The sequence below is a fragment of the Mytilus galloprovincialis genome, chromosome 5 (genome assembly GCF_965363235.1).
Source record: "Mytilus galloprovincialis chromosome 5, xbMytGall1.hap1.1, whole genome shotgun sequence".
In the NCBI taxonomy this organism is placed as follows: domain Eukaryota; kingdom Metazoa; phylum Mollusca; class Bivalvia; order Mytilida; family Mytilidae; genus Mytilus; species Mytilus galloprovincialis.
Window position 1 is genome coordinate 48,968,831 of NC_134842.1, and position 8,831 is coordinate 48,977,661.

Genomic DNA, 8,831 nt, shown 5'->3' on the forward strand with positions numbered 1-8,831 from the left:
TTACATTATCTTCCACATGCACCAAAAATTAGCTCAATTGCGTTTATTTTCGTGAAATGCCGACACTTCGAAATTTCAAGACGTATATATGATGACCTATGCGCTTGCTTCAAACATATAACTTAAGAGTGCACGGTCTTTAATCATATATTTCTCATTTAAACTGATATATATATTGCTTTTTATTTATGAAATAGATAAAGTGTAAAATACCTTAATTTTTGGTTAAATTATATAAAGCCAACTTTCTTAGTTAAAAAGATATATTTAATAAACCGATATATACGCCTCGTTAAAAGGGTTTTCTTTTCTAGCAATGAATCTCACGTGATTAAATACGTCACATGTTATGTGAAGGACATTTGATATCATGTACAGTCTGTAGAAAATGGAAGTTATATATTTTGAGATTTACACTATATAACGAGTTTATCAAGGTATGAAAATTCCAAATAGGATTTTATTTGTATTATTTGTTTATTGTCAGTATAATAGATATAATAGATAGATATTAAATGCATTTAGTTGTTATTTTTGGCTAGATGAGCTCTTGACCTACTTAACGGAATAAATAACAATAGCTTATTTACATTTAAATTTATCACAGACCCTGGCGGATCTAGAAATTTTCATAAAGTTGGGGCCCTCTCTAGTCAACTTTCAATGATTCCACAGTGGCGGATTCAAAAGCGGTAAGATTTTGTGTTCCCTATATAATCCCCCCTTTTTTGTCCTGGGTTGGGAACCCCTTTTAAAAATGGTTTGATCCGCCTGTGTTCCCTTAATATTTAACCACTTTTCAGAAATAGAACCCTGCGCCCCCTTAAATCTACCTCTGGGCTCTGGGTTATATCTCCAATTGAGGTCATATTAGAGAAATCAGGTGTACAAACACCAAAGTAGGCACGGGGTTTAAGTATGCATTTCCCTCTATACATAAACTGTAACGATATATTTTTATATATGTATTGCTTTTTATTTATGAAATAGATAAAGTGTAAGATACCTTAATTTTTTGTTTAAATTAAGTAAAACCAACTTTCTTAGTTTAAAAAGATATATTTAATAAACCGATATACGCCTCGTTAAAAGGTTGTTTTTATAGCAATGAATCTCACGTGATGAAATACGTTATTACAATGATTTTTATAGTTGTTACAATAATGAAACAATAATGACACAAATCATAAACATGAATTTAACTATTTCTTAGATGTTAATCTACAACCAGATCAGAGCCATATACATAAAAAGGCAAAACAATATATTTATTAGCTAGATGAGCTGTTGACCTACTTAACGTAATAAATAACAATAGCTTATTTAGATTTAAATTTATCACAGACCCTGGCGGATCTAGAAATTTCCATAAAGTAGGGGCCCTCTCTAGTCATTATTCAGTGATTCCACAGTGGCGGATTCAAAAGCGGTAAGATTGTGTGTTCCCTATATAATCCCCCCTTTTTTGTCCTGGGTTAGGAACCCCTTTTTAAAATGGCTTGATCCGCCTGTGTTCCCTTTATATTCAACCAATTTTTCAGAAATAGTTCCCTGCACCCCCTTAAATCTACCTCTGGGCTCTGGGTTATATCTCCAATTGAGGTCATATTAGAGAAATCAGGTGTACAAACACCAAAGTAGGCACGGGGTTTAAGTATGCATTTCCCCTCTATACATAAACTGTAACGATATATAATTATATATATATTGCTTTTTATTTATGAAATAGATAAAGTGTAAGATACCTTAATGTTTTGTTTAAATTAAGTAAAACCAACTTTCTTAGTTTAAAAAGATATAATTAATAAACCGATATACGCCTCGTTAAAAGGTTTTTTTATACGCCCGTCAAAATTTTGACGGGACGTATTATGGTATACAAATGTCTGGTGTCCGTCCGTCTGTTCGTCCGTCTGTCCGTCTGTCCGGCGTAAACATGTCGCACCGTAACTTGAGAACGACTTATCCAAATTTCATGAAACTTAATATAGTTGTTTCTTATGATGGTCAAATGATCTGTATACTTTTTGGTGAAAATAAGATTTAAACTTTTTGAGTTACGGCACTTTGTAACTAAAACAGGGGTGTGCTTTTTTTCACATGTCGCACCGTATCTCAAAAACGTTTCTTGATTATTGCTTAAAACTTTACACACTTCTTAGTTATATTAATCTTAATATCTGTATATTTTTTGGTGATGATTCAAAATTTCCTTTTTGAGTTTTTGAGTATTTTGTTAAAAGGGGGAGGGTTTTTTTACATGTCGCGCCGTATCTCAAAAACGATTTATGATTATTGCTCAAAACTTTACACACTTCTTTGTTATATTAATCTAAAGATCTGTATACTTTTTGGTTTGATTCAAAATTTTATTTAAGTGATATTTGTAAAATAAAACAGGGTGGGAAGGGGGGGTGTTCACATGTCCCGCCGTGTCTCAAAAACAATAAATGGTTATTGCTTAAAACTTCCTCAGAAACTATTTATGATTATTGCATAAAACTTCCACACAAGACGTCGGGCGTAAGCTGTTTTTTTTTTTATAGCAATGAATCTCACGTGCTTAAATACGTTATTACAATGATTTTTATAATTGTTACAATAATGAAACAATAATGACACAAATCATAAACATGAATTTAACTATTTCTTAGATGTTAATCTACAACGAGCCATATACATAAAAAGGCACAACAATATATTTATTAGCTAGATGAGCTGTTGACCTACTTAATGTAATAAATAACAATAGCTTATTTAGATTTAAATTTATCACAGACCCGGTTGGATCTAGAAATTTTCATAAAGTAGGGGCCCTCTCTAATCATTCGTCAGTGATTCCACAGTGGCGGATTCAAAAGCGGTAAGATTTTGTGTTCCCTATATAATCCCCCCTTTTTGTCCCGGGTTAGGAACCCCTTTTTAAAATGGGTTGATCCGTCTGTGTTCCCTTTATATTCCACCAATTGTTCAGAAATAACACCCTGCTCCCCCTTAAATCCACCTCTGGGCTCTGGGTTATATCTCCAATTGAGGTCATATTAATGCAGTTTTCATCACTTATTTTTCAAGATTCATCATAACACAAGTTCTTTATCTAATAATGTATATGGCTGAATCCGCCTCTGTAGAAATTATCTTTCTGAAACACAAAATGCATTTAACTTTTACACATCTAGTGTATGACAGATCTTAAAACTTTTCCAACTGAAGCCAAAAGCCAGAAAACTTTTTATTCTCATAGTGGTGTAAACATGATTGTTGTTCCCATAATACTTGTTCCCCCTGGAACAAGTCTTTGAATGGTAATAAGTTCTTTGGAACAAACATAACATAATTTTATTTCCACCTTCTTAAGATATTTTCCTGGAACTAAAATGTTATATGGTTTCATAATATCTGTTCTTTTAGAGAGAGTGTCATTTGATTTTTTATACTTGATCACACCTTAGTTGATATTCACCTCACATTTCATTTACCTGGACATGAAGTACATACAAAGAACATGAAGAGTGGGCAAGAAAAGGGGAACGTGAACCCTGGAACACATTTTTTTTTTTAAATCTCCGGACTGACTTTAAATTTAGTCCCTGTTTATTTTTTAATAGACTGTGAGAGAAATCAGGTGTACAAACAAGAAACACGAGGACGGGATAAGGTACCGGTACTTCATGTATCTCTAACAAATGTAAAATTCAAAAAAAATATTATAACACTAAAAAAAATTTATAAAAAGAGATCCTGAAATGTTTTATTTAGTGTATAAAGTGTTTTTTCAAAACTAATATATTTTCTCGTTTCAGCTGAAAGTACCTCTCTAATAACTGTTTATGTGCTGCTTAAAAATATATTGCAGCACTTCACAGTTGCTTGAAAGGTTGAAAATGTCATCATGCAGAAATTAGAGCAGATTCCTCAGATTAAAATCATTGAAAATGGATAGATGCACTGGTCCTGGTGGTATACATCGATACAATTAATCTTAATTACATTTGGAATGAAAATTGTCTTCTTTTTTGGTTTTTTGCACGATAAAACCAATATTTAAAGTGAGTCACTCGTTAAAAGTAATGTTTATCCCATTCTTAAACCAATGCATGTATATCATCAACTTAGTCTTCTGTGCATTTCTAATGCAAAATAAGGCAAAATGTTTGGTCCGATTTGATTCTGTTATTACAAACTTTTTAAACAAATTACTTCCCTTTGTTAATCTGAGACTGGTTCCATACTGGACAATTTGGCTTTTGCCAATGCAAAGTATGATGGATTGAAAATGATGTATCGGCGGTTAAACTAATTTTGTATGAAAAATAATTTCTGATGTCGTAAGTATTTATCTAAACAACAAGAGGGACGAAAGATACCAAAGGGACAGTCAAACTCATAAATCTAAAACAAACTGACAACGCCATGGCTAAAAATGAAAAAGACAAACAGAAAAACAATAGTACACATGACACAACATAGAAAACTAAAGAATAAACAACACGAACCCCACCAAAAACTAGGGGTGATCTCAGGTGCTCCGGAAGGGTAAGCAGATCCTGCTCCACATGTGGCACCCGTTGTGTTGCTTATGTGATTACAAATCCGGTAAATAGTCTAATTCGGTAGGTCACATTCATGAAAGGGTTATTCCATAACGGTCAACTAACTCGTGATGGCGTCCGTAAAATTTACGAAGGGATGATTTCAACTTCACCATTTGGAACTCTTGGTTTAATAGCTTCCTTGTGAGCAGTAACCCTCTATCAAGAAAATCATGATAGGAAATGCAAGCACGGGAATATCGTTTCAATTGGGAGATATATACCCCGTATGCAGGTGCTGCTGGAATGTTGCTACTTAGAAATGGAAAGTTCACAATTGGAAAGCTGAAATCATCTCTTTTGTCGTAAAGTTTTGTTTTCAACCGACCCTCATTGTCAATTTCTAGATGTAAGTCAAGATATGAAGCCGACTTAACTGTATCTGTAGTATCCTTTATCTCCAATTTTATGGGATAGATGCGTTCCACATAGTCACCAAATTTTGAATTGTTTAGTGAAAGAACGTCATCTATATAGCGGAAAGTAGAGTTAAAGGATATTGCTAACTTCTTATCTTTCTTCCTAAGAAGTTCCTGCATGAAGTCAGCTTCATAATAATAAAGAAACAAGTCGGCAAGTAGAGGGACACAGTTTGTTCCCATTGGGATGCCGACAGTCTGTTGAAAAACACGTCCTCCAAACGTTACAAATATGTTGTCAATCAAGAAATCAAGCATCTTGATAATATCGGTTTCAGAGAATTTTTTGTCTGAATCAGAGTGATTCTTTACAAAGTATGATTTATCCCTCCCTAAGACAAGATACTTGTATTAACGTTGGCCATTCTTTTTTATGAAGCAAAGTAATACCAACTCTTTCGTCTTTTAGTTTGGAATGTGGAATACTTGTGTAAAGAGTAGAAAAGTCAAATGTTTTAACACTGTTACAAGATGAAAGAGAGTTAGATTGTATGTACTCTAAAAGATCTTTGGAATTTTTAAGTATCCACATCTGATTCACGCCACCTCTAGAATAGGCAGTTTCACAATAACTTTGAAGCCCATTTTTGATTGCTGATAAAGTAGATGTTAATAATTTAGAAAGAGGTTTCGTGGAGCACTTGGAAGTTTTTAACAATAATTTCTGATGTCGTAAGTATGTATCTAAACAACAAATTAATGTAATTAAAAGATTTCAAAATCTAAGATTACGCACAGGTAAATTTGCTGTTCCTGCTAGCTCTCCATTGTAATAAAAAAAAATGAATGTCCCTCATAATGGAGACAACTAAAAAAAAGGTATCTAATTACAGGGTCGGGAATTGGCAAATGGACTATAATAATGCTTTTTTTCTGCTTATCATGTTTGTGGCTTTGATCTTGTTGTACGTGCTTTAACATGATGATGATGGAAGTGTTTAACGACATTGACTGGATATACATCCCGCGGGCAATTGGTGAGCTTAAGATATTTTCTGCAGTTGGTATCACAAGGATTTGTATAGTAAGACTTACTATACAAATCCTTGGTAATCAGCAACAGGTTGAAGGCCGCTATTTTGGTGCGCGGCCATCTTGGTTATGCTGAGCTATTTTTGGTTTGTTTACTCTTTTGATGTTTCTTTTGTACTTCACAACGGCTACTTTCAGGCCCAGGTTGGTTAGCTTGATAGCCCGTTTACAACGATGATGGCGTACTAGTCTACGAGTTTCTGACGTAGTAATAACGATGACAGGTAGCATAATCAGTACCAAAGTCGTGAGACAGTTAAATGAATGTCCATTATTCAACACCTCGGTTACAGCTCTCGAGCGTTTGTCGTCATAACACTCCCCCATCAAAAATGAATTTTGGAGTGTATGCTGACGCGGGTTGGTTTCTGTCATCGAAAGAAGTTAGTCGTTAATACATCTAATAATAAAAATTCCTAATTTTGAAGCAAGAATAAAACTAAAATCTTCATCGCACGAAATTGAAATAAAATATAGTGTACGAAAATCCATACAAATAAAATATTAAATAACGATATGTTTTGTTTCTATTAAGTTAATGAAATTAAATGAATAGACAACTTTCGAGTTCGATGCATTTCCGTCAAAAACTCTAGTTTTAGTGAACGTCATTTGTGCGTTTAGGGGCGTCGTCACTTCCATTCCAATATTGAACGAGTGGTTGGAAAACTATACTTCTATATTGTACGAATTATTCGGCAAATTGAATTCTCAAAATTGACAATCAGCACTACTGTCATTCGGAATTGTCATTAAGTACCTATATAACAAGCATTATTTCTAGTTTATCCTGCATAATGACGATCACTAAGACGCATGATGAACGTTAATAGTGCAGGGATACAGGCGATCCCCTCTATCTGGTAAATGACGTCATAAAGGCGCGTATAATTGACGAGTTTTTTTCCGGTGACGGATGAACTCGAAAGTGGTCTATTGAATTAAAATTTCCAAACTATATATGTAGATTTCTCATATTTCTCGACTGTCTTCAATTATTACAAACAAAAAGAAAATTGTTTATTAAGCGGGTTTTTTCTAAAACAATATATCTTCATTGTTTTTTGATATTTCAAAAGACATCTTATTTTGTTTGTTTGCCAAGCTTACTTGTATGCGGTTAGTACCATCACTAATAACTCCTAACTATTAAAGACCAAATGACCTAATAAACAACAACAAATTGAAGTTTTTAACGACCTTGACTGGCTAGGCAAAATAAACCTGATAATTGGTATTCAATATATATAATCCTAGGTCATGCCTGACATATTTCACAAAAACGGCCGATGAAAACTTCGATAACTCCTTAAATGTTAAAATGTTAAAATGATTTTATCAAAACAAAAATTATTAGATGAAGAGTTATATTATCTATCGAATGCATACCTTCACAACACACTAAAACATATATTTCATGTCCTGAGTGCAGTTTGTATGTCCTGTGTGCACTCAGGACGTCCTGAGCGGTGTTTAGACGTACCGGTGTCTTTTGTTTAAGTGTTTCATTTTTTTACATTGTCATTTTGGTGCCTTTCTTAGCTGACTATGCGTTATGGGCTTTGCTAATTGTTGAAGGCCGTACGGTGACCTAAAGTTGTTAATTTCAGTGTCATTTTGGTTTCTTGTGGAGAGTTGTCTCATTGCATGGCAATCATACCACATTTTCTTTTTTATGTTTGTAAAAGTTAACGCACGACAAATGATGAGAATTATTCACCTAGCCCTGGTGTCAGGTGAGCTAAACCATTTGCATTCAAGTATGACTACATATTTTGGAATCAAACCAGGACACTATTGACTATTGGGCGCGGTTTTTATATAATTATCCTTAAAAGTGTTTTGTGTATGTTCAGTGGAAAATATTACAGAGTAATGAAATGGAGTTTTGAAAACGATCTGTAAAATGTCGAAACATATACAAGAAAAACATACAATCTTCACGCTATACAATAATTTCTACGGAATTGGCTTGTACAATTTCTTTCGACAGGCTTGTAAAATTCTTCTTTACCAGTCAACAGAATTATAATATACAGTGTTAATTTCCATTGTTTAACGCAAGCGTACATTGTAGATAAATAAATTAAATTGTAGTGACCTGGGGTCGTGTCATCGAAGGTGTCTTAGGACTAAGAGATTTTTTTGCTCTTAGCCATGTTATTGAAACGATCTTATTTTAAGAGATGTCCTAATGGTGGTCCCAACTTTAGGAGTACTACTAAGGTCTTAAGGACATTTTCACTTTAAGGATAACTTTATGAAGTCTTAGCATATAAAATTAAAGAACCTTAGTGAGCACGCTCACATACCCCACGTCCCCACATTGTCACTGGAGAAATTGAATAAGTGTAAGAAAAAAAAATTGTATAAGAAAAAATAATGACTAATAATTTCCTGTCAATATGCACATCTACATACAGTGAAACCTGGGTAAACCGAACCCTGATAAAACCGAATTTCAGTTTAAACCGAACAATTTTCAAAGTCCCACACAATTTCCCTATTAATTAACGTTAATCTAACCTGAAAAAACCGAACCCTGTCAACACCGAATTCCGCACGCTTTTTGAAGGCTCGTTAGTAAATTTGTATCTAAAAATTACCTGTCAAAATCGATCAATACCAATCAAAACAATAAAATATAATTAATTATTTGCATGATTTAATTAAACAAACACAGGGTGGCAGAGTATCCCCGAAGGTATTTGAGGTTTAATGAACTTGTGAGTTGTTATTACAAACTAATTAGCATGTCTGTGTGCATGTATAAAGGGATTTTTTCGTA